General features: G+C 46.9%; 1 protein-coding gene and 1 long non-coding RNA gene across 2 annotated transcripts in view; one reads left to right on the forward strand and one right to left on the reverse strand.

Annotated features, from left to right (window-relative positions):
• LOC117887597 (zinc finger protein 91-like) overlaps nucleotides 1-8,272 on the reverse strand; it is a 75,999-nt gene extending 67,727 nt beyond the window's left edge. Inside the window, exon 1 of the mRNA XM_034790242.1 lies at nucleotides 8,082-8,272. The gene's annotated coding sequence lies outside the window, so the exon portion shown is untranslated. The remainder of the gene's footprint in view (nucleotides 1-8,081) is intronic.
• A 7,619-nt stretch (nucleotides 8,273-15,891) lies between these two features.
• On the forward strand, nucleotides 15,892-19,479 carry LOC117887226. The gene is made up of 2 exons (XR_004648141.1): nucleotides 15,892-16,583; nucleotides 19,186-19,479. It is a non-coding gene; the product is annotated as an uncharacterized LOC117887226 (long non-coding RNA).
• The last annotated feature ends 5,096 nt before the right edge of the window (nucleotides 19,480-24,575 follow it).

Raw genomic sequence — 24,575 nt, forward strand, 5'->3', positions numbered from 1 at the left:
CATTTGTTCCCCATCTAGGTACTTATAGACTGTGATCAAGTCACCCCTTCACCTTCTCTTCTGTCTGAGCTCCTTGAGTCTATCACAATAAGGCAGGTTTTTTAATACTTTAGTCATTCTTGTGGCTCTTCTCTGAACCCTCTCCAATTTACCAACATCCTTCTTGAATTGTGGGCACCAGAACAGGACACATACATAATATTCTCTAATATAATACAATATTAAAATTTACATATGCCTGTAAGTGATGAGTCGAAGTGAGACACGGACATTGTCAAAATGAAACAGCTTGACTTTCATTGAAAATTTAATTGAAACGGACACGTTCTGGTGAGACATTTTGATTTTGATGAAATGGCATTTTTTGACAGAAAACTGTTCAGTTGCAAATTTTTTGACCAGCTCCAACCATGGGTGTGTCCTTGAATCTCCACTCCCAGGGGAAGGGGAGTGAAAGGGACAGTCACTCTTTGTACACACGCACACACACTGTGGGGCTGATCCCCATGAAACCTAAGGGAGTGGAAAAGGACCCCGAGTAGAACCCAAGCCAACTGCTTCAGGGATCCCACAGCTTCTAACACCTGAGGGGACAGGAACCCTTCCTTATGACATCCCTGTAGAGGGGCTCTCTGACCTGGGTCCATCAGAGCCCACTGCTGCTCACTGAAATACACACATACCTCCTCGAAGGTCACTGGCTCCTGGAACAGCAAGAATCCCCCACTCAGTGAGCCACAGTCCCACCCGCTCAGTTACTGGCGCCCTGAGTGCCCCATATTAAATACATCTCAGCAGCTCATTTCCTTCTCAGCACCTTCTGTTCTTTCACATTCATTGGTCCCCCCTCCCCACCAGCAGACCCTGACCATCCCCTACCTGAGCCGGCTGCTCTGCAGCCATTTCCTGTCCCCGAATCCCTGGAGGACGGTTTGATCTGGAGTGAAACCTGGGCGTTATCCTGCAGCCTGTCAGGGTGAGAAGGGCAAGTGGGGAGGTTTCAGAAGTGGCTTTCATCCATTTCTCACCCTATTCCCCACAGGGTCTTTCTGTGGACACAGGAATGAAGTTCACAGAGCGTTCAGCCTCCAGCCACCTGAGCACACCTATGCAGGGGAGGTGGAGGGGTAGCACCACCCACACACAGCTCAAACACCCCACCAGGCTCTCCATTACTGCAGCATCCTTTGCACCCGGAGCAGGGGGACTGGAAGCTGGGTTTCGCCCATGAGCACACTAACCACTGGGCAGCAGAGACTGTTTCACCCTCTCACTGGCCCAATGAATATTTAAATAGTGATGCATGGCGGAGCAGCTGCCAGAATGCCCCATGGCCAGGGCACTCCCCTGAGAGACAGGAAACCCTAATTAAAATCTACACTTCCCCATCAGGCTGAGACAGGTGACCCAGGCTCATTTCTCTCACCTTGGCTGAGTGCTCCAACCCCTTGGCTAGAGGGTAAGAAGAGGCAGAGGGAGGGGGAGGACTTAGGGACCTAGGTGTCCCCTAGAGGGACAGGGCTAAGGACTTACCCCTCTTCTCAGCATTTCCTATTGGATAGCTCAGGCTGGTTTCCCTGCTAGCGGAACATGTTCCTAGTTGCCTTACTCTCCCCATTCATTATACAGGTGCCTAACTCAGGCCTGTGCCTTCCACTAGGCAGCAGGGCACCTGTACATCAGGCATTGCAACCCAGGTGGAAAGTGGTCTAAGAAAAGTGGGAGGCCTGTCGTAACCTGGGAACGGCAGCTTTGGTAAGTGTGTCCGTCGGAGACCCGGCTTCATTAAGCTGCAGGAATCCTGTGTCCAGTTCGGGGGTCCACAATTCAATAAGGATGTTGATAAATTAGAGGAGGTTCAGAGCACAGCCATGACAACAATTAAAGGATTAGAAAACCTGCCTTACCGTTCTGGCAAACTACCACCTGGCAATTTCCTGGTCCCAACTTCTCTGTTATGCACTGCTCTACAGCCAAAATGCTTCTGAAATAAATGTAGTCAAACTTTACTAATTGTGGGTCACTGAGAACGAAAATGATGCTTACAATTGTTGATTGGCTCTAGTTTTCAAGATATGCTATTGAGTCAGTATATACGACCCTTGACTTGGGAATGGCGGAGGATAAGTGAGTTATAAAGGGAAGGGATCTCAATTTAAACCAGAAATGACTAAAATACATCTTTGACTGGATCTATGAATAAATCTATGACTGCGTTTGGACAGTACTTGCTTTTTAGGCAAAACAATGAATGATGCAATCTGAAGCTGGTATTGCGTCATACATGATATGAATTGCATCATGTTATTCCTAGAAGTCATGGATGATGCAATCATAATGAAGCTTACATCACTCTGCTGAACAAATTGCCCTATATCAGCTCTAGAAATCATACAGTGTCGTGCTCTCTTATTTGTCAGTATTTGATTTTGCAAAGAGACACATTTCTGTTTAGCCAAAGTGGGCAGAGATGCCTCCTACTTGTGTGAACAGTGCAGATAACTTCTGCTATGTTTGTGATGAAGTGACTTTTGCATCACAAAAGCGCAGTATAACCACTATGGTTAAGAAAGCCTATCACCGTTATTTTGGCTGCAAAATTGGAGATCAGGACAAGAGGTGGGCCCCACACATATGCTGCAACACTTGTGCAACAAATCTTCGCCAGTGGTTGAACAGGAAAAGGAAATCTATGCCTTTTGCAGTGCCAATGATTTGGAGAGAGCCAACAGATCATACCAGCAATTGTTACTTCTGCATGGTGCCTCCAGTTGGGAAAGGTGTGTCAAAGAAGAAAAAGTGGACTGTGCATTATCCAAACATTCCATCAGCTATATGCCCAGTACCCCACGGAGAAGGACTGATGCACCAGAATCATTCTCACTTGAGTCAGACGAGGAAGAGGAAGAGGATGAAACTTCTGGTCCTGAACCATCAATGTCACAGGACCCACATTTTCTCCCATCCTCCTCCTCTGAACCACACCTCATAACACAAGGTGAACTGAATGACCTTGTCAGGGATTTGGAACTACCCAAGAGTAAGGCAGAGCTGTTGGGCTCCAGACTACAGCAGTGGAATCTCCTGGCAGGTGATGTTAGGGTTTCCATGTTCCGTGACCGTCAAAAGGATCTTGTCCCATTCTTCTTCATGGAAGGTGATCTTGTAGCCTGCAACAAGATCGATGGTGTGATGGCAGCCCTCAACATCATTCACGATCCAGATGAGTGGAGACTGTTCATTGATTCATCGAAGACGAGTCTTAAAGCTGTTTTACTGCATAATGGCAATGTTTTGCCATCAATTCCAGTTGGTCATGCAGTCCATATGAAGGAAACCTATGACAACATGAAACAACTTTTGAGGTGCATAAACTATGACCAACATCAGTGGCAGCTTTGTGGCGATTTGAAGGTTGTTGCTCTCTTGCTTGGTCTGCAGACTGGATACACAAAGTACTGCTGTTTTCTCTGCGAATGGGATAGTCGTGCAAGAGATTCCCACTACATCAAGAAAGATTGGACACTCCGACAGTCATTGGAGCCTGGGAGGAAAAATGTTCAGCATCCACCACTTGTTGAATCAAGGAAGATTTTGTTACCACCCTTACATATCAAGCTGGGTCTGATGAAGAACTTTGTCAAGGCCATTGACAAAACACAAGCAGCTTTTGAGTACCTCCATGGAAAATTTCCAAGGTTAAGTGAAGCTAAGATAAAGGAAGGTGTCTTTGTTGGTCCTCAGATTCGTGAACTTTTTCGAGATGATGCATTTGACCATGCACTGCGTGGCAAGGAAAAGACGGCATGGAAAACCTTCCAGTTAGTGCCAGTAAATTTTCTCGGAAACAACAAGGCAGACAACTACAGGTTGTTGGTGGAAAACCTCCTCAAGGCATACAAAAGCCTTGGTTGCAACATGTCACTAAAGATACATTTTTTGCACTCTCATATAGATTTTTTTCCACTGAACTGCGGAGCAGTGAGCGACGAGCACGGCAAGCGATTTCACCAGGACATTGCAACAATGGAGAAACGCTATCAGGGCAAATGGAGCCCATCAATGCTTGCAGACTATTGCTGGACAGTGACAAGAGATGCTCCATTTAATGAATACAAGAGACAAGCCAAGAAGTGCCGAGTAGACACTGAATAGGACTAAACTATGTACATAATAGTTTTTTGCCTTTTGTTTCATAATACATTTTATTTATATAACCCTTTTGCTGATTTTTAAAGTGTTACATAAACAGGACAGGTGAAATATTATCATGTAAAGCAACCATAAACACATGAAAAGACCTAGGTTTACAATTTATGATTAAAACTCTACTATCTACACAATATACATAGACATAAAATGTAAAAACGTAAATATCTTAGAAACAGTAGCCAATCAGTTGTTTTAATTGTCATATTTGAATTCAGCACATCAAAATACATAATAAATAGCACATTTTATCTCTGAAGCAGACGACTTCTCAAAAATTGTAGACCAGTGTTATCACAGGCATTGGAGCTGCATCTTGATTTAAAATCATAGAAGATTAGAGTTGAGAGAGACCTCAGGAGGTCATCTAGTGAAACCCCCTGCTCAAAGCAGGACCAACCCCAAATAAATCATCCCAGCCAGGGCTTTGTCAAGCCAGGCCTTAAAAACCTCTAAGGATGGAGATTCCACCACCTCCCTAGGTAACTCATTCCAGTGCTTCACCACCCTCCTAGTGAAATAGTGTTTCCTAATATCCAACCTAGACCTCCCCAACTGCAACTTGAGACCATTGCTCCTTGTTCGGTCATCTGCCACCACTGAGAACAGCCAAGCTCCACCCTCTTTGGAAACCCCCTTCAGGTAGCTGAAGGCTGCTATCAAATCCCCACTCACTCTTCCATTCTGTGGACTAAATAAGCCCAGCTCCCTCAGCCTCTCCTCATGAGTCAAATGCTCCAGCCTCCTAATCATGCCCTCTGTTGGACTCTCTCCAATTTGTCCACATCCTTTCTGTAGTGGGGGATACAAAACTGTACACAATACTTCAGATGTGGCCTCACCAGTGCCATAGAAGGGAATAATCACTTCCCTCGATCTGCTGGCAATGCTCTTACTAATGCAGCCCAATATGCTGTTAGCCTTCTTGGCAACAAGGGCACACTGCTGACTAATATCCAGCTTCTTCTCCACTGTAATCTCCAGGTCTTTTTCTGAAGAACTGCCACTTAGCCAGACAGTCCCCAGCCTGTAGCCATGCAACTGATTCTTCTGTCCTAAGTGCAGGTCTCTGCACTTGTCTTTGTTGAACCTTTACCCTGCAATATATCTATCTCTCCCCCGAGCTCAGTGTAATCCACGAACTTGCTGAGGGTGCAGTCCTCCCATCATCCAGATCATTAATGAAGATGTTGAACAAAACTGGCGCCAGGACCAACCCCTGGGGCACTCCGCTTGATACTTGCTGCCAACTAGACACCGAGCCATTGATCATTACCCGTTGAGCCCGACGATCTAGCCAGCTTTCTATCCACCTTATAGTCCATTCATCCAATTCATACTTCTTTAACTTGCTGGCAAGAATACTGTGAGAGACCGTATCAAAAGCTTTGCTAAAGTCAAGGTATATCACAAATATTTAATAATGGGCTCTTCAATCTAGCAGAGAAAAGTCTAACATGAACCAACGGCTGGAAGTTGAAGCTAGAGACCCACAGACTGGAAATGAGGTGTAAATTTCTAACGGTGAGTGTAATTAACCACTGGAACAACTTATATGAATTGTGGTGGATTCTCCATCCCTGACCATTTTTAAATCAAGACTGGGTATTTTTCTAAAATATCTGCTCTAGGAATTACTTGGGGGCAGTTTTCTAGCCTGTGCTGTGCAGGAGGTCAGACTAGGTTATCACAATGGTCCCTTCTGACCTGAAAATGTAAGAAAAAAAAAATCTTTTGCCAAGTCTGCAACCCCTTGAGACACTTCACTCCCCCGCACGCACACACACTTTAAGCACTGGTTCCAATGTGGAGTCTAGTCCCTTTGTGGCTTTAGCCCTTGGAGACTCCAAGCAACGGAGAATCTGTTCCCTAGGTAATTGGTTTCCACAGATAATTACACGGACAGTTAAAAACTCTGCTCCTTAAAACAGGGGGATCGAAGACAGTAACTATGCAGGAGAAGCTTTCTGAGACTACAAGGCTCTACAGTCGAACAGACAAAGACAAAACAAGATCCAGTGGCTGGAGTTGGGAGTCAGTAAGTTCAAACAGGAAGTGAGAGGAGTGTGATCACAGTGAGGCATCGGAACAGAATACCAGCTGGCTGGGCTGGATATAGGGATCACTGGGCGAGGAGCTCTGATCTGTGTGATGCACGAGGACAGGACAGATTATCACAATGGTCCCTTCTGGCCTTAAAATCGGTGATAATAAATATTTACGGTAACTACATCTAACCACCACAAACTGGATCACAGGTTAGAAAACACAAGTTCTTCCAGGTGAGAGCTGGGATCGATCCTTCTGCATCATGTTTTCAACTCTGGTGATACTGTATTACTGTGAGTCTCACAATATTTAGAAAGCGACAAAGAGTCCTGTGGCACCTTATAGACTAACAAACTTATTGGAGCATAAGCTTTCGTGGGTGAATCTGACGAAGTGGGTATTCACCCACGAAAGCTTATGCTCCAATATGTCTGTTAGTCTATAAGTTGCCATAGGACTCTGTCGCTTTTTACAGATCCAGACTAACACGGCTACCCCTCTGATACTTGACACAATATTTAGAGTTCATCATACAGCCCCAGTTCCTGGAGTCTTGTGCTCACATGTGAATCTCAGCTAGCTAGCTTGCTTTCTTGCTAGTTTCCAGCCATTGTGGTTGGAGAGAAAACGCGACCCTTTAAAGGCTTGAAAAGCAAAAGATAAATAAAAAGAATCCAATGCGTGTTAGATTTTAAAATCATGTTTAAAAAAAAAAAACTATCTTTTTGGACTCTGGCGCATGACTTTTTAGCATTTGGGATCAGCAATTCCTTATGATATTTTGTAGCATTAACATTCTAGGTATGGAGTATATACAAAAACCAGTCATCCTGCCAATATATTTCTAGAGGCTGAGCTGGCAAAGTTGATTGCTCGGAGCTTTGCCATTCCTGACTAATACAACCATTTCAGACAAACAGTCATGCCATGCCATCAAAAAGAACAGGAGTACTTGTGGCACCTTAGAGACTAACAAATTTATTAGAGCATAAGCTTTCGTGGGCTACAACCCACTTCTTCGGATGCCCTGGGGCTAAGTCAAACGTTGCTACATCTGCAGTCTGCTTCTCTCAGGGCCTCTTTCACTAAAGCCCAACAACAAAGAACACCTCGCAGACAAAGGCTCTCATCCCCAGTGCAGACACAGTGCACAGAGATCCAAGTGCAATACCCCACAGAGCTCACTGCAGAGCGGTCACTTTGTTCTGCATCGACCTAGCCCCTCCCACCCACTGACATTTTAACCCCCCTCCGCAGTAACAGAGTCTCTGAACCAAGAGCTAGAAAAGAGCAGAATCCAAGGAGCTGCTTTGGGTGATCCCCCTGACACTGTCCCCAGGGCAGCGCATCCCCCCAGCAGTGCGGGGACCAGGCACAGGCAGGAACTGGTTTTTCCTCTCCCTGCCTCGCATCTTGTCCCAGGAAAGTTAATCTGCCCCGGGGTGCTGCAGGGAATGGGGCTGGGCAGGGCTGGGAGCCGGGAACCTCTCTCCCCACTGATTGCTCCTGCTGCCCCTGCCAGTCTCTCCCTCCTGCCTACTCTCCCCTGCCCTCGGGCTGGGACGGCTCCTGCAGGCGCTCAGGGGAGCAGAGCCTGGGGGGCGGGTCAGGGAGCATGGGACTCGCAGACAGGAGGGGCCGCCTATCTAGGGTGACTAGACAGCAAGTGTGAAAAATTGAGACTTTGGGGGGGGGGGCGACAGTGTGTATAGCTGTCCATATAAGACAAAACCCCTAATATCTTAGGACAGGCCAGATAATATTAGGACGTTTTGTCACCCTATGCCCACCTCCAGCCCTTTCCCCCGGGTCTCTCCCCTCACCTGGAGTTTGCGGCTCAGGCTGGTGTCGGCAGAGCCCGGGGCTTGTTCCAGCCCCCGGAGAAAGTCCCCACGGCTGGGCACAGAGGGGCGCTAGGGAAGGGCTCTCTTTGCACACACTCTGCTGGGGAGCAGCAGCTCAGTCTGGCTTTTGGACACTACAGATGAAGCAGCAGCTGTGACCCAGGAAGCTCAACCCCGGATCTGCTCAGCATAGAGATTGCAGTAACCAGCATCTTCCCTTCCTTGCAATAGCCAGAGCCCTCTGGTGGCCACAGCTCAGGAGCCCTGGGCACAGACGAGCTGCATGGCAGGAATCCGGCCAGAGACCTGCCTGTGTTTTAGCAGTTACAAACCAATTTGGAAATTGGGAGGGAAACAAAAAAAAGGATTTTTTAATTTTCTTTTTGGGTTGTGAAATTTTCCATCCATAGTGTGACTGAAGATGGTTGTGTACCATGTTCAAAATATGAGCTTTCTAAAAAGGATTTCTGTAACCAACATTACATATGTACCTATATTTTAAAATTCCACCATGTGACAAAGACAATCAAGTTTTAGGCTTGACTTCCCATCCTGCATTACGTTAAGCATGTGAATAAGCAAGTGAATGTGAGGCGGCAAAATTTGCAGATGATACAAAACTACTCAAGATAGTTAAATCCCAGTCAGACTGCAAATGGATCTCACAAACCTGGTTTACTGGGCAGATGGCAGATGAAATTCAATGTTGATAAATGCAAAGTAATGCACATTGGAAAACATAATCCCAATTATACATATAAAATGATGGGGTCTAAATTAGCTGTTACCACTCAAGAAAGAGATCTTGGAGTCATTGTGGATAGTTAGACTCATAGACTCATAGACTTTAAGGTCAGAAGGGACCATTATGATCATCTAGTCTGACCTCCTGCACAACGCAGGCCACAGAATCTCACCCACCCACTCCTGTAACAAACCCCTAACATATGTCTGAGTTATTGAAGTCCTCAAATCGTGGTTTAAAGACCTCAAGGTGCAGAGAATCCTCCAGCAAGTGACCTGTGCCCCACGCTGCAGAGGAAGGCGAAAAACCTCCAGGGCCTCTGCCAATCTGCCCTGGAGGAAAATTCCTTCCGACCCAAATATGGTGATCAAATATGACCCTGAGCATGTGGGCAAGACTCACCAGCCAGCACCCAGGAAAGAATTCTCTGTAGTAACTCAGATCCCACCCCATCTAACATCCCATCACAGACCATTGGGCATATTTACCTGCTAATAATCAAAGATCAACTAATTGCCAAAATTAGGCTATCCCATCATACCATCCCTCCATAAACTTATCAAGCTTAGTCTTAGTTCTCAGAAAACATACACTCTATGTGCAGTGGCAGTCAAAAAAGCGAACACAATGTTGAGAATCATTAAGAAAGGGATAGATAATAAGGCAGAAAATATCACATTGCCTCTATATAAATCATGGTACACCCACATCTGGAATAGTGCGTGCAGATGTGGTCACCCCATCTTATATATATATATATATATATATTTAGGAATTGGAAAAGGTTCAGAAAAGGGCAACAAATGTGATTAGGGAGAGATTAATACGACTGGGACTTTTCGGCTTGGAAAAAAAATGACTACGGGGGATATGATAGAGGTCTATAAAATCATGACTTATGTGGAGAAAGTAAATAAGGAAGTGTTATTTACTCCTTCTCATAACACAAGAACTAGGGGTCACCCAATGAAATTATAGGCAGTAGGTTTAAAAAACAAAAGAAAGTATTTCTTCACACAACACAGAGTCAACCTGTGGAACTCCTTGCCAGAGGATGTTGTGAAGGCCAAGACACTAACAGGGTTAAAAAAAGAACTAGATAAATTCATGGAGATAAGTCCATCAATGGCTGGTAGCTAGAATGGGCAGGAATGGTGTCCCTAGCCTCTGTTTGCCAGAAGCTGGGAATGGGTGACAGGGACCACTTGATGATTACCCGTTCTGTTCATTTCTTCTGAAGCACCTGGCATTGGCCACTGTCGGAAGACAGGATACTGAGCAGGATGGACCATTCGTCTGCCTAGTGTGATGGAGTGTGCATACCCCGCACCAGATGAGAAAGGGTTAATCCCACACTGCGGGTGGAGGAAGTTCCACCCCTCAGACTGTGGTGGGCACGTTCCAACTGCTGTTTCGGTATAAAAGGGAGCAGACTAGTTCAGTTTAGGCTGAATGCTGAGGAGGAAGGATGCTTGGTGGAGGCTCCAGCCCAGGAGCCGGTACAGCCATTGCCTGTGGGAGCTGGAGAGCCCAAGAACTAGACCAGCGTCCCTTTGTCTACAGCTGACCATCTGGAATCAAAGTCCCAGGGAGTTACCTTTGCTGAGGGCCTGGAGACCCCAATGTCATATGGACCATGACTTCAGGAAGCAGGGTAGGTCCAGGGAGGGGGAGAGAGTTGTAACCTCCTGCAAATCAGAGTCTTCATGTTGCTGTATGATCCCCCCTGACTGGGTGGCAGACACATTTGCTACTAGCAGGGCCCTGGACCAGGACTGGTGGAGCAGGGAGGGCTCAGGTCCGCCCCCTCCCTGACTGTAACTGCCACTGGGTTGTGGTCCCTGGCCACTAGATCACACAGCCCTGCACTCCAGGACCACTATATTGACTCTGGCCACTAGGCCATGCTGCCCTGCACTCAAGGGCTGCTATATATACTCTGGCTGCTAGCCCATGCCACCTTGCACTTGAGGGTTGCTATATTGACTCTGGCCATTAAGCAGCACTGTCCCAGGGCATTCTGGTAGACTGTAACCGTGATGCCATCACACCCACAATCCACACCAAAGAGGGATGGGGTGTTCATGCACCACCACACTAGTATGGGCATTCTTATTTTCTTAAGTCTTTGCTTTTATGTCTTGTGTGTGGCCTATGGAAAGCACCATGACTGCTCACCATGCATGTAGGAATCCCTGGGTGGGGATTTGGCCTGTGTTATACACGAGGTCAGCCTGGATGATCAGTGGTCCCTTCTGGCCTTGGAATCTATTGTAAGCAGAGTCAGGATGAGCTCTACCCTGACATCTGGTGGTGAATTATGGCGAGTGTGGAAAAGAACTCCAGGGGCTGATCTTGTTTGCATAGGCACACCCATCCACCTGGCATGAGACAACAGCAACTGATAGTGGTTACTTTGGATGGGGTGGGATCCCCAGTTTCTCTGTTATTGGGGCAGGAGGAATAAAGTGTTGTTACCCTGATTATGTGAATCAAGGACAATGAAACTGTTTTATGACAGAGTGTCTCACCATCACCTAAGTAGCACTTGTGAATTGAGAGAGGATGGGGACAGGTATTTGTATGTGATGGTATGGGCCCCCTTTGAGGGCTTGAAACACCAATTGCACCATCTCCACTGTTGAATGTCAGAGCTAACTTTGATTCCATTAGGAGTCTAGTTACAGGCTGCTGAGCTGAATTCACTTTGGGCCAATGGTACACCAGCACTGGGGCTCCCCTACTATGAGCTGAAATCACAAAAGAGCTAAAGTTATTAAGAGCTGAGATCACTGAGTGCTGTGTTAAATAGTGGGGAAGCCTGAAGCTATATTGCTAAGTGGCTGGCGGAGCAGTTTGCGGGGACGGCTGGAGGAGCAGCGAGCGGCGCGGAGCCTTGCGGGGACGGTTGGAGCGGCCCAAGGAACGGCGAGCGGAGCCGTTTGCGGGGACGGCTGGAGCGGCTCACAGGTCGGTGAGCGGAGCCATTTGCGGAGACGGCTGGAGCGGGTTACAGGTCGGTGAGCGGAGCAGAGCAGCTCGCAGAGCAGAGCAGTTCGTGGGACAGCAGGAAGTGGACTGGCTTGTGGTGAAGGCTGCGGCGGAACCCCACGGAGAGACGGCTGGCCGGCCTCAGATCACGTAAGGTGCGCCTTAACATCCTGCGTGCCCTTTTACTCTGGGGCTGCACTGACCAGGGACAGAGACTTTGGGGGTTGTTGGACTTTTAGGACTTTGGGTGGTTGCTGGACCCAAGAGACTTTGGGGGTGCTGGACTTTGGGGACTCTGGGTGATTTTTGGGTTGCTGGATTCAAGAACCAAAGGGAAAGGACACAGTCCAATTTGCTGGGGTGGGTCTTTTGCTCATGGTTTGTGTTATGAATCCTGTTTGTGGTGTTTTTCCAATTTAATGCTGATGTCGTTTACTTCATGTTATTAAACATTTTCTGCTACACTCAGACTCCGTGCTTGCAAGAGGGGAAGTATTGCCTCTTAGAGGCGCCCAGGGGGTGGTATGTAATTGTCCCAGGTCACTGGGTGGGGGCTCAAGCCAGTTTTGCATTGCGTTATTGAAACGGAACCCCTAGATACAGAACCCGGCCCTTGTTGCTGCCAACTTAGATGGGCAGAAGGGTTACACTATGATAACCACTTGTTAGATGGAATATACTGTTTCACTTAGCTATCAATAAGATGTTTTTAAAATACTGAAGTGAATCACTGACTTTAAAACTGAAATTCAAAATGGAGTACATGAACTCTAACTTTGAACTCCATCTTTGAGAGGGGACTTATTTTGTTACACAGACTCTAGCTTAAACCAGTCAGAACCGGTTTTTCCCGCCAAGTCCAACACTCAGTGTTCCATCACCTCAGAAGCGTTCCATCACCTCAGAACTCTTCCCACCAAAAAGGCTTTATAAGGTCTTGTTCAGCGCCTGCGCGGGGCTGTCCATTCCAGCGACAGTTCGTACACGGTCGGGTCTTCGCAGAGCTCCAGAGCTGAGATCGAAGAACAACATCTATCCCGTAGTGTGTTTGAGGAAGAGGAGTCCTGTCATCGTCATTCCTATATCCTGCATCTCCTGGTGTCCATCATCCCAGAGGGTCTCCTCGCCAGCGACGAGAACCATCAGTCGTCTGGACTCCCCAGTGTTCCTCTTCATGCACTCTAAATCAGTCCAAGAGTTGTAGGTCCTGGGCATCACGCCTGTACGTGACATCTGCTGCATCAGAGCAATAGGAGAAAGGTTTCCGTGTTAGGGTATTGTTTATTGTTTTGTAGAATCCCACGGGAGGGTTTATGGGCCTGAGCTCCAAGCTCTCAGAGTCAGTCACTGATCCACTATTTTACTAATTTATGGTTTTGCTGTTTCACTGTGTTATTCTTGTACTTCCCCCCCCCCATTCTCCCTAGTTTTTCTGTACCTTTTATCCCTAATACACTTACCTTTATTTGCACCATATTATCTTGTCTTTTCTTTATTTTATTATATTTTATGGGTAGCTAAATCCACCGGTGACAGACACGGAAGGGAGCCGAGTCTGCAGCTTCTGAGAAAAGGGGCTTTCCCTGTTCTATCTTCCTTCTACCATCTCTCTAGTATTTCCTTTGAAGCGTTACCTTCTTCCCCTTGAGGTAACACACTGTAATTACATCAAACCAATTTACCTTGGATTACATGTTAAAAACCAGAAGCTTTCCCTTGCTGATAGCTGGGATTGATCCTTCTGCATTATGTTATCAACTGTTGTGCTTTTATTGTGTCTCACAATATGTAGAGTTTATCTTGCAGCCCCAGCTCCTGGAGTCATGTGCAGCACATGCTGATGTGTTTGCTGGACCAGAACCTTATATAATAATGACTATGATATATTTATATTGCTGGTAGGGCTGTTGATTAATTGCAGTTAACTCAAGTGATTAACTCAAAACAAATTAACTCGATTAAAAAAATGAATCCTGATTAGTCAGTTTTAATTGCACCATTAAACAATGATAGAACGTGCCACATATGCTAAAACATTCGTATGCCCCTTCATTCTTCGGCCATCATATCAGAGGAGATGCTTCCATGCTGATACTTGTTAAAAAAATAATGCATTAATTAAATTTGTGACTGAACTCCTTGGGGGAGAATTGTACATCTCCTGCTCGGTGGTTTTACCTGTATTCTGCCATATAGAAAGTGTTATGGCAGTCTCGGATGATGACCCAGCACATGTTGTTCATTTTCAGAACACCTTCACAGCAGATTTGACAAAACGCAAAGAAGGTACCAATGTGAGATTTCAACGATAGCTACGGCACTCGACCCAAGGTTTAAGAATCTGAAGTGCCTTCCAAAATCTGAGTGGGATGAGGTGTGGAGCATGCTTTCAGAAGTCTAAGAGCAACACTCTGAGCAGCAACTACAGAACCCAAACCACCAAAAAAGAAAATCAACCGTCTGCTGGTGGCATCTGACTCAGATGATGAAAATGAACATGCGTCAGTCCGCTCTGCTTTGGATAGTTATAGAGCAGAACCCATCATCAGCATGGAAACATGTTCTCTGGAATGGTGGTCGAAGCATGAAATACTATTTCTTTATCTTTTTACAGTGCAAATATTTGTAATAAATAATATAAAAGGAGCACTGTACACGTCGTATTGTGTTGTAACTGAAATCAGTATTTGAAAATGTAGAAAACATCCCACAATATTTAAATATATGGTATTTTATTGTTTAACAGTGCAATTAAAACTGATTAATCATGATTATTTTTTTAATCTCACAATTAATTGCAGTTCTTTAAGTGTTTGACAGCTCTAATTGCTGCAGTACCTAGAAGCCAGGGCCTCATGGCTCAGCCCGCTGCCGGCCTGGGGTTCCATTCATCCAGGCAGAGCAGGCCGGCAGCCGGGACCCTGGCTAACAGCAGAGTGCCACTAAAAATCAGCTCGTGTGCCGCCTTTGGCACGTGTGCTGCAGGTTGCTGACCCCTGGACTATACAAACACACTTAGGCCTATCCCTAAAACTTAGGTCAACCTAGCTACATCGCTCAGACTCCTGAAAAATGTCACACCCTGTGTGATGTAGTTAGGATGACCTACCCTCAACTATAGAGGCAGTTTGTCTGATGGAAGATTTCATCCATCGACCTAGCTACAGTCACTCAAGGGGGTGGATTAACTACAGTGACAGAAAAACCCTTCTGTTGCTGCAGCACTGTGTTACAGTAGCACAATTTCAACATTGTAGCTGTGCCACTGAAGTGTCAGTAGTGTAGACATGCCCTTCAGCTGTGATCCCACAACCACTTGCATGTTTTTCTTTACTACAGTGAAATCAAAGTTAAGACAAATGAATCATTGCAGGATTGTGGCCCTTTCAGAGCAGCAAAAGAAAAAAGGGGGATTTTTATCTTTTTTTAAAAATTTCCTTTCCCTTCACACACACCCCCTCACCCCACCGCCTATTTTTGTTTTCAACATGTTACAGCTAATCCAGCCGCCTGCCAAAGGTTAATGGGGAGCCCCCACATGTGCAAGAGCTGATTTGCAGCTGCCACAGCTGATTATCCCAGTGGGTGCTGAGCACCCACAATTTTTTTTCTATGGGTGCTCCAGATGGGTACTCCAGATGGAGCACCCATGGAGTTGGCGCCTATGGCAAGCAGGGACTTTCTTTACCAACTGGCAGGTTATCACTAGTAGTGCTGAAATGCCAGTAGTGATCCTGGGGTCCCAGCCTATCCCTTGCTCCCCTGGCTCATGAAGCCGTACACCAGCCATCTCAACAGCACCAAGGAGAGCTTCAACTACTGTCTTATTTGAGATGGGGTGACCCCATCTGCATGCAATTTTCCAGATTTATATACCATCGATTTATATAGAGGTGTTAGGTCCAAGGAAAATGGAGTATAGAACAGGTTGTTTGGCCAGCTTAGCCAAAGTTAGGCTAACTGTAGTTGCTGGGCCATTCCTGTCTCTCTGTGAAACATGAGGACATGCTTGCTTGGGCTTCAAAGAATGAGATAAAGGGGGGGCCTCATTCTTGTACCAAATGTACTAGGAACGGTTTGTTTGGACATATGGAGACTTGCAGTCTCCACTCCCTGTTTCTGTTCTTCATCTGTACTCAACTCCCTACTTTCTCCTAGTTTCTGGTGCATGACAACAAAGCTCATAAGAAGTTGCTGAGGCATCACGAATTGTTTGTAATGTCAAAGAAGATAGATATGCATGAATATTAGAAGCTTTCTAACTAATAAAGGGGGGTTGGGTTGTTTTAACTATGACGCGACGGAAATGTCTATATAACCTCACTAGTTATTGTAATCGTGGCTGGTTCTCTCTGGAGACAGGCCGCTCTCTATTGTTGTGTGCACTCTTCAATAAAGAGCTTGTATTGGACCTTGCTGGTGTTGCCTGTCTCTCACTCTGCGGTCAGACAACGAACCTTGCCGTCTGGGTTAAAAAGTCCCCGACAAATTTGGCGACTCTGCCGGGACTCGTCTGACTCTCTGGTGCGGGATCAGACTCCGAAGCAATGCAGCGCGCATCCTCTGGCTTCGAGGAGCCTTGCCCGGTAACCTGATCCCTGCATCGGCGATAAGGCGAGTTCTGTGAACCAGCTGAAGCCCGTAGAAACCCAGCAATGTCCACCTACCCGTTGAGTAGGATCCAGGTCTTCGGGGTTCGAGTCCCTGGGGAGGTCAGGTCTTCGGGGTTCGAGTCCCTGAATAAGGTAAGCGATCGCCATAAAGGGGTTTGAGGCCCCGGGTTGGTGTTTGAGGCCCCAGAAAGGGGTTTGAGGCCCCGGGTGGGGTTTGAGGCCCCAGAAAGGGGTTTGAGGCCCCAGGATAGGGTTTGAGGCCCCAGGTTGGGGTTTGAGGCCCCGGGATAGGGTTTGAGGCCCTACAGGCTAAATGGGACAAGTCGGCAGTAAATGCCCGGGGGACGCCCCGTTGTCTCTGGTACTTAGAAATTGGAAGGAAATCTCTGGAACAACCGGTTTGACTAAATCTAAATGAGAAACATGCCAAATTCAATGGCTTTCCTTTACTACTCATTTGTCCCCGACTAAAGACTGGCCAAGGTGCGGAACCTTTTCTGTTGACAGGATGGATTCCCTCAGGAATATCCTGGTTGATCTTAGACCGGGACAAATGGATTATTTATTTGTATGGTATAACTATAAACCAAAAGAAAAACTGCTTTCGGCCCCAGCTGGCTGTGGAAAAATATAGACAGAGGCAAACCAAAGGCAGTACAAGTTACAGTGCTGAGATTACATTTGCAAAGCTTAACTATCCAGTGAGATCCAACAGTCTGCCTTTGAGACCCTGGAGCTGGCGTGGTTTGGGGACGCTGAAGAAACCCCAGGCAGCAGGCCTGGACTGGAATCTCTGAAAGAGAAGTCGCAGGAGACCCCAGGGTGTAAAAGAACAGCCCTTCCAAGAGTAAGAAGTTAACTCTATAGTTGCTAGAGGGAATTAAGCAGTGAAACTTGGTAAGAATTTCTGTAAGTAATCCAGGCAAGAAGTTATTTAAGTGGAATTATTTGACTATGAATACGTTAGTCTAATTTGCTGAAGAACACTCCTGCTGTGTACAATCTGTATTTTATAAGTTTAAGATAAATTGATATTGTTTAAAGTTGCAAAACCGAGAATACTTTTGCCAGACACAGGAAACTAGTGTTGTTTAAGGTATTTAGCATTTAATCCTTAAAGTGACTTAATGCTACAAGATTTAAAATGTTTTAAATAAAGACCAAAGGTTGTGGCTGCAGCAGGGTAGTCAAAGCCAGAAGAATAAAAGATTTAAATTTGTTTTTGGGTAACAAAATAGCAGATAAAAGATCTGATAAAGAGAGAGAAGGACAGTGCCCCTGGCTCTGTGTAGTGGAGCTGACACTTTGCTGTGGGTGCATGGAGATTTTGTAAGCATAAAAGAAACAGTTATACCTTGTGTAGAAATTGATGTGGCTAGTGTTGTGGAAATTGAATTGTGGAGAGAATGTGCATTTTCCCCAAAACATGTGCAGTATATTGTAGCAGAGGTAAAAGAAATGCAAACCTGCCAATATAGGTTGTGTTGTCTTTTTCAGATCACTGTGTGTTTGAAAGCAAGAGTTAGAAGTAAAAGGCAATCAAAAGTCTGGGAAAGTTAATTGTGTCCTTTTTTTTTAAAGTAAGAATCTTTAAGCTGTGGATAGCTTTGGATCTGGAAGCAAGCCAGAAAGCATCTGTATTAATGCAATTTTCTAACTAATAAGGTAGAAGCCACTGAAACCTGGGCTCCCTATAAAACAAATACAAGGAAATATGGGGTAATTCCTCTGTTTTGCCTAAAATCAACAAGAGTATGTGTATATAAAGGAAATATTTTAAGCAATGACTGACTACCCAGAAGGGGTAGACCTCTGTTCTTTTGTCTTTCAGATCATCAGAGAAAACGGATGCCAGCTGAACAGCATTCAATGTACCATGCATTTACTGGTACAATAAGAATTATTTTTGTGTTCTTTGTCCTGTCTTGTGGTGTTTGTCTTGTGGCCAGAATTGTTGTGTTTAATATTTTCATAAGACAGTCTAGTTCAAAATTAAATAAAAGGGTTAAATAAAAAAGCAGATACTTGTTTTATTCAACTTGGAATACAAAGTGTTTAAATAAATCAGGAAAAATGTGATATACTAAAGTCTAATACATTTGCTTAAGTAAAAAAAAAAAAAGCTTCATTGGTCAAATCTTTTAATTAAAAAAAATGTTGTTAAAATTTGCATATCAACAGTCTTTGGAAGCAAGGACATGGAAGGTTAACCCACTCCTCATATTGCACATGGGATCCTTCTGTCTACCTCAGATTTCTAGCCAGAGGGCTGGGGAGGGAGGAAAGCTATTGGACACAAGAGGTTGTACCGAGTGGACTCCTCAAAGGTGGGTGTGCTTGTCCTGGTTTGTTGCTCCAAAGCTCTGTATAGAAGTTATTTTACTAGAAGGGTGTATATGGCATACATTAAATAATAAGACTAATGTACTGTATAATGGCAATGTGTATGTGTTCATTGTTGGAAAAAGGTGTATGAGTGAAGAGTGGAAGTTTCCTTTGTAGGTTAAAAGAAGCCAAGAAGGGAAGAAGGAAAAAGAACAGAACGAGTTAACTGGAAAAAAAAATAGCTAGCAAGCTCAGTCTAAAGATAAGATGCTGGCCCATCCAAGGGCACTGCCCACAGCTAAGACTTGGCTGACAGCCAAGAAAAGGGGGGCCTGAATGTGCCCAAGCAGGTGTAAAATCTGCAAAACACTGCCAGGCATTAATGAAATGTGTTAGGTTTTTCTCACAGGTAAAGAAGTGCTACCTAAAGACCGTAGCAGCCCTGCCATTCATTGAAACCAGGAGACTGAGTCTACGTAAAGTCCATCAACGAAAGACTGCTTTGACTCCATGCTGGAAAGGCCCTTTCCAAGTCCTGTTAACCACCAACTCTGCTGTGAAGTGCCAAGGACTGCCTACCTGGACTCATGCTTCTCACTGCAAAAAAACCCCTCCACCTCGGGAGGACTCTCCGACTGATGATCAGCCTATTCCTCCTTCTAACTCTGCTGTGCCTTCTGGACAGCAGGGAAAAGAAAAAAAAGACAAGGTGAAGTGCTAGTAACCTCTCCCTTGTCCACTGACAGACCTACTGTGCCTTTGGATTTTTTCCTAAAAGAAGCAAAACCCATTACAGGGTGATGTGCTAGTAACCTCTCCCCTGTATGATGCTGAACCACACTGTTTCAGAAAAAGAGAAGAAGGAACACTTGCTCCATTGAAACCACCAAAGTCCAGGAATTCCTGACTACAAAAAAAAAATTAAGAACTGACCCTGGTGAAGAAACAAAGAATTATACACTGGCAGGAAGAAACTTGTGGGACCCATGCTTGGGAATGTGGTTTTGATTGGATTTTGGGGTTTATTCTACCGGCTGCGCCCTGTGTTTTGAATAAGTCCTTCAGCATGTATTGCCCTCCCTAATTGGATTTTAAATGCAAAAGGGGCTGCTATTAGATTAGCACAACAGAGGGCTTGGGTTATTTCCTCTAGAAAGAAAAGAGACTTGACCGGATCCCTATAAAATAAGGCCAATAGTACAGCAGCAGTTTAAAATATTTTTAAAAAACCAAAAACATAATAAGAAATTAGGGCAACTAAAGAAGGCCACAAGCCTTATTTGTGGAGCACAGCTAACCCAGGTACAGGCTGGAATTGGTGAATTACATGTTATCTCCGTCCTTAGTTCTATGACCCAGAAGTTGCTGACAGAGATGGTATTGAATATCACTGAGGCTGGGAAGGCATTGCAGTGGGATCTAGCATGTTCAGGCTTGGCCCACTGCCCTTACAGACACATCAGGAGTACCATCTGATCTGTGGCCATAAAGAAATACTTGGAGACTTCCTGGTGGAAGTGCGGACATTCTCAATGCTCCTTCCAAGCATATGGACCGGTTAGGGAGGTGTGGGCTCCCACATACCGAATCCTGCCGGGTCCATGGGGAGGATGCATGTGGGATTGGGTAATTCACCGAGACATCTGGGAAATTAGACTAACGCCGATGCCCTGGTGGACTTAGCAACAGCACAGAGAAAACTAAGGCAGATGGTTCTCCAGAACCACTTGGCTCTAGATATTTTACTGGCCTCTCAGAGAGAAACATGTGCATTAATTGGACAAGAATGCTGTGTGTATGTCCCAGATGTTTATAATGCCACTTGGGAAAGAGCAAACCACCTTATGGAGGTAGCAAAGGACCACGGAGGGAAGCGAATTGAATCCTGGTGGAGTAACCTGTTCAACTGGATTCCAAACATAGGTGGTTGGCTCCATAATGTACTCCGAAGTGCCGTTGTAATTATATGCGGCTTACTGGCCTTGTATGTTATGATAAAAGTTGAACGTTGGATGGGAGCCAAGGTGTGTTCTGTCCAAAGGTAACAAACTCCCAAGTTTACCACTCACAGTAGTTAGTTGTCCCAGGAGTCCCTTCGAGGTACTCCAGGGACAAAGGGGGGACTGTTAGGTCCAAGGAAAATGGAGTATAGAACAGGTTGTTTGGCCAGCTTAGCCAAAGTTAGGCTAACTGTAGTTGCTGGGCCATTCCTGTCTCTCTGTGAAACATGAGGACATGCTTGCTTGGGCTTCAAAGAATGAGATAAAGGGGGGGCCGCATTCTTGTACCAAATGTACTAGGAATGGTTTGTTTGGACATATGGAGACTTGCAGTCTCCACTCCCTGTTTCTGTTCTTCATCTGTACTCAACTCCCTACTTTCTCCTAGTTTCTGGTGCATGACAACAAAGCTCATAAGAAGTTGCTGAGGCATCACGAATTGTTTGTAGTGTCAAAGAAGATAGATATGCATGAATATTAGAAGCTTTCTAACTAATAAAGGGGGGTTGGGTTGTTTTAACTATGACGCGACGGAACTGTCTATATAACCTCACTAGTTATTGTAATCGTGGCTGGTTCTCTCTGGAGACAGGCCGCTCTCTATTGTTGTGTGCACTCTTCAATAAAGAGCTTGTATTGGACCTTGCTGGTGTTGCCTGTCTCTCACTCTGCAGTCAGACAACGAACCTTGCCGTCTGGGTTAAAAAGTCCCCGACATAGGCAATATGATATTTACTGTCTTATTATCTATTTTAGTGATTCCCAACATTCTGTTCACTTATTTGACTGCCGCTGCACATGGAGTGGATGTTTTCAGAGAACTATCCACAATGATTCCAAGATCTCTTTGAGAGGTAATAGCTAATTAGGCCCATCATTTTATATGTATAATTGGGATTATGTTTTCCAATGTGCATTACTTTGCATTATCAACACTGAAGTTCATCCCCCATTTGTGGCCCTGATCTTGAGAGATGCCCAAGCTCTGTGGACTCCAGTGATGGCTTCTGAGTCTGGCTGGGACCAGGAGCCAGCCAGTAGGGCTTGGGGTCAGCTGCACCCAGCCTATTATAGAATCATAGAAGATTAGGGTTGGAAGAGATCTCAGGAGGTCATCTATTCTTTCTCTGCAGAGTGGGGCCAGCTGTGTCCTGGACTCCCCTGGTCTGGGATGCTGGCCCCAAGGGGGCATCACAGGGCACCACAGTTACTTCAGTAAATGGGCTCCTTGCTGCACTTCCCGCTGGTCCCTGTCATGCTCTTCTCCTTCCCCTCTGAGCAGAGAGGTCTGGAGCAGGCACACAGCCTGGGGCTCCACTGCCCCAAATGCAACAGACCCCCTGCCTGCCCTGCCAAGAGGATTTTGGGGGAAGGAGGTGATTTTGTGGGGCCCCCTATAGGGCTTTGGGTGCCTCCCCCAGGCTTGTGCTGTAGGGGGAGCAGAGACCAGTGACTGGTGCCAGGGCCTATGCAGAGCAGCTGGCTCTCTGATCGACTAGAGAGGTGGGCCTCTGCCTGCTCTGTGCCCATTTAACAGAGTAGGGGAAACTGAGGCATGGTGGGGCTAGGCCAGATCCTGTAGGGGATGAGGAAGTGAATGCATAAAATATCAGTGTTAGCCCCCAGGATCCTGTTCCCCACCACCAGGCCCAATGGCCTCAACAGTCAAACCATGCCTCAAAAGAGGCAGCTAAGTATAATTTCCAGGGGAGCTGAAAGGGTTGAAATGTGCTATGGGTCCTGCCTTACTGGGGTGGGGGATGGTTCAGTGCCCCCTATGGCCACCCCACGGCACTTCACTCTGGGGATGGGGGTGAGAGATACCCCTGGAGGTAACTGCTCTGCTGGTTCAGCCTGGCAGGGTTTGGACGAGGAGTGGGGACGGGGAGCTCTGAATGGCTGCTTGCTATGTGGGGTGTCAGGGGCTCTGTCTGAAATCAGCTGTTGGGTGGGATGAGCCCTCCATCAAATTAGGCCTGAATAAAGACTGGGAGTAGTTGGGTCATTACAAAACCTAAACCTAATATCCCCCTACTCTTACTCACACCTTCTTATCAACTGTTTGAAATGGGCCACTCTCATTACCACTGCAAAAGTTATTTTTCCTCACCTGGTATCCTGATGTTAATTGAATTACCTCATTAGATTGACCTCACACTTGGTAAGGCAACTCCCACCTTTTCATGTATTTATACCTGTTCCTGTATTTTCCACTCCATGTATCTGATGAAGTGGGTTCTAGCCCATGAAAGCTTATGCTCAAATAAATTAGTTAGTCTCTAATAAATTAGTGCCACAAGGACTCCTTGTTGTTTTTGCTGATACAGACTAACACGGCTACCACTCTGAACCCTGCAGAACAGGCACTTGTGTCCCCAGAAGCCAGCACAGTGAGAGGCACCAACAGGGTCCATCAGTAGAGGGGGGAATGTACCCCCAAGACTGAGCTCCCCTCTCAGGGGCTACCCAAGGAGGGCTGGGGGGGTGGGGCGAAGGATTGCAGTGGTGGATTACAGCATAGGCCCATGGGGCCCATGTATAGGGGCCCTGGCCAATTTGGGGGCCCCCACAGGAGCACTGGAACTCTGGCCCTGCCTCTGCTCCTCCTCTTCCCCCTGGCCCTGCCCCCTGGCCAGGCTGCAAGCCAGAAACCCGTCTGTAGTCCCCTGTGTGGAGCTGGCCCGAGCCTCCCCCCCCCCCCCCCCCCCGCCGCCTGAGCCTCCTTCCTCACCCTGCATGGAACTGGCCTGAGGCCCCCCTCCCTGTGCGGAGCTGGCTCAAGCCCCTCTTCCCCCGCACTTGCTCCACTGCTCACCCCTCCCATGCCCCCCCATTTACTGCCACACCCTTTTTTGGCAAAACTGGGCATTTGTCCCATTTCCTCTTGCCAACTGATGATCAGCTTTTGATCCAGTTTTGCCAAAATAGTCAGGATATCTGGGGCAGGGCTTAAAAAAAGGGATTGTCCATGGGCAGCCTGTGAACCCCTGTTTGGGGAGACTAGCCCCTGGCCCCACCCCTTCTGCCCAAGGCCCCACCTCTACCCCACCCCCCTTCCCCACTGGAGCCCCAAGACTCCTAACCCTAAGTGGCCGGAGAAGCCCTACCCCAGCCACCCCCAGTGCCGGCCCGCAAGCTGGCCCAGGCCATTGGCCATCCCTCCCCAGCTGCCCCAGGCTGCTGGCTGGCCTGATTCCTGGGCTACCGGCAGGCCCGTCCCAGCTGCCCCGGCTGGCACACCCCGGCCTGCCAGCTGGCCTAAGCACTGGCCCAACTGCCCCAAGACCCTGGCCATCAGCCCGCCCACCCCAGCCCCTGCCAGCTTCAGGGGAGAGGCTGAGTGAGGGCAGGAAGAGGAGCAGCATGGGCAGAGCCAGGGGGGAAGAGCAGGACACGGGACTGGGGCCCCAGGGCGGAGCATCTGCGGGGCCAAACCTGACTGTGTGGGGAAGCTCAGCCGCCCCTGGCCTATGATACTCGCTGTCCATGGGACTGTCCTGGCCAAAACAGGACTTATGGTCACCCTAGGCTGTAGTAAGAGCCACCCATGGAGTCCCAGGTGGCTGTAGGGAGTCCCAGACAGTCCACCTGCCTTGGGCTGGGTGCTGAAGTGGTGCGAGGCTCCAAATATTTTTTGTGCCCAGGGCCCCAGTCAATCTTAATCTGCCTCTGGCTACCTGCCCTTGGGGTTTGGGATTGGCTCTTCCATGGCTGCCAAACCACTATGCACATGCCCCACCCCTCAGTTCACTAGCGTAGTTCAGTGACCTCCCGCTTCCTGTCAACACAGACTCAGCAG

The sequence above is a fragment of the Trachemys scripta genome, chromosome 14, assembly GCF_013100865.1.
Source record: "Trachemys scripta elegans isolate TJP31775 chromosome 14, CAS_Tse_1.0, whole genome shotgun sequence".
Taxonomy (NCBI): domain Eukaryota; kingdom Metazoa; phylum Chordata; order Testudines; family Emydidae; genus Trachemys; species Trachemys scripta.